The following is a 2429-nucleotide window of genomic DNA, read 5'->3' as shown; positions in this document are numbered from 1 at the left end:
GAACAAGAATTCATTAAACGCTATAGCATGGCCTCCTTTATCCTTCGTGCGGGAATGACACACACGTGAAAACATTCTTGGCGAATAATTGCCAAGATTTAATGGCCGTATCCTTAGTGAATTGACTTTTGTCATTGATCATCGTCCCGATACGACCGTTGCAAGGTGCGAAGGACAATGGCGATGTCGTAATACTTTTACTTTTTGTACGCTTTCCTTCATCAAGCTTCCCTCGGGCGAAGGACGTGGGAATATGGACGAGGCGAAAGCAATGCGAGTCGGCGTAGACGACGACGAAGACCATGGAACGAACATCCAAGGATACGGCCCACACACCCATACACATTATATATATATATATACTATATTATACTATACTATATCATATATATATATATAATATATTTATATATATATATATATAACTATATGTGTGTGTGTGTGTTGTGTGTGTGAGTGTGTGTGTGTGTGAGTGTTTTGAGTGTTGTGCTGCTTATGTCAGAGTGAACAAAGCCTAGATAAGAATTCAACAGACACGAATAAGACATACAGTTCGCGGATAGAATCCCTCTTTAACTGACAGGAACAACAACCGTGTATAAACAAGACGTGATGGCAACTCCAAATAGCAATCAATATATCGTAAGTGGAAAGTCAATTTAATATGTTTCCAAAGAATACAAGCGTCTGTATTCATGTGTTGAAAATGAACATGCTAGTGTGCGATTGCGTATAGAAATTGAAAATATCACTGCAGAGGAAAGAAAAAAATCCTTCTTTTTCTATCCATGTTTAAAAACACAAGTTACAAAATGTGTGCTGTGTACACGTGTGTTTGTCTATGCCATTTCTAGTTTTACCTTGTCAGGACGCCGAGCATGTTGTCACTTTTCTAATAATATACTTTGCAAAAATTGTACATGGTCGAAAATCCCAATAAAAACAAACTTCTTGAAAGATATAGCAAAAACTCCATACCCTAAGATGATTTTAAATAAGTTTTCGAAACTGTTGTCTCACCTTTCAAATAAGCATCACATGTGTGCCATGGGGCTTCTTGACATTTTATAAACGCAACATTGTTTTACCATAACACCATAGCTTTTACATAATATTCTTCTCCGACCAGTTGCACCGGTGGTCTTGGATGTATCATCCTATCGTTGGGGAATATTTAGCTAATATAGAGCTTTAAGATCCGTGTGATGAGATATTTGCCAAAGGATGTGAAATTCAGTGAATAATTTCACAAGGCAAATCATGCAATTATCATTTCGACGTTAACTTTGTATGACTTGATTCCAATGTGATAAAAATTATAATAGTTGATCATAATTCTGTCTGAATAATCATCATATCATAATATAGAATGGTTTGTTGGGGAAGAACAGCCGAAGGAAGGGAGCGAGAGACAGGTACCACAGAACTAAACCTGAAAGAGAATAGGGAAAGAAGAGGAGGAAGGAGAAAGTGATTGACAGAGGGGGAGGGGGAAAGGAGAAAAAAGGAAAGAGACTGGTGTGAGATACACGGAAAAATGGGGGATGGGCAAAAAAAAAGAAAATAAAAAAGAAGGGAAAAGGAGAGAAAAACGGATAAAAATAAACAACTAGAAAAAAGTTAGATAGGGGAAACGTGAGGCAGAGAACGAAAATAGAGATAGAGATAAAATATAGAAAATTTTGTTTGGTTAAAACGTAGCTCTAATGGAAAGATGTAATATATATATATATATATATATATATATATATATATATATATATATATATATATATATATATATATATATATAAAGAAAGAGAGAGATGGATAGATGTGAATGCGATGTCCTCAAATATATACAATAATAAAGAACAAATGAAAGGATTGCCATATTTATATCTTATGTCTTTGGAATAACTTTAACTCATTCGGTTGATTTTTATTAAACAAGTACGTTCACATCGCTATGTCTTAAACTTATCATTGTAATTATGATTATCATTTTTTCTTTTCTTTTCTTTTATGATTTATACAGATTCTTGTCATGAATTCAGGCAATCCTTACCACAGCCTGTCCCTTTCAGCTTGAATTGGTGGATGAGGGCGACGCCGAAGGGCTCCAGACCGCCCTCGCCCGCCTGTCTGAAGACGCCCTCACGGATTTCTTGGGTAAGGCACCAAGAGTAATTCTATTTTACCTATTCTATTTTCTTCCGTGTTTTCTTCCTTGAATGACAGGGGATCGATTTCTATCACTTGTTGACTACGATCAGTGATAAATAACAATAATAGTTTAGGTATTATTAATGTGTTTATGTCTATTCATCGTTAAATCATGTTCAGTATGCATGTATGTATGTTCTTGCATAAATAGACAAGTTTTTGGATTCGTGTAAAACAATTCTGAACATGGAATATGAAAAGTTATTAATTAAATCTACTAATTT

The 2429-nt window shown here is 35.0% G+C and overlaps 1 non-coding gene across 1 annotated transcript; it reads left to right on the top strand.

Annotated features, from left to right (window-relative positions):
• The first annotated feature begins 559 nt into the window (after positions 1 to 559).
• LOC122255633 (uncharacterized) lies at positions 560 to 2151 on the top strand. The gene is made up of 2 exons (XR_015190791.1): positions 560 to 642; positions 2067 to 2151. It is a non-coding gene; the product is annotated as an uncharacterized LOC122255633 (transcript).
• Positions 2152 to 2429: the final 278 nt, after the last annotated feature.

The sequence above is a fragment of the Penaeus japonicus genome, unplaced genomic scaffold (assembly GCF_977035675.1).
Source record: "Penaeus japonicus unplaced genomic scaffold, GWHDUDI00000001_assembly GWHDUDI00000042, whole genome shotgun sequence".
NCBI classification, from domain to species: Eukaryota; Metazoa; Arthropoda; class Malacostraca; order Decapoda; family Penaeidae; genus Penaeus; species Penaeus japonicus.
The sequence above is the reverse complement of the archived record's forward strand: the minus strand, read 5'-3'. Positions and strand labels throughout refer to the sequence as shown.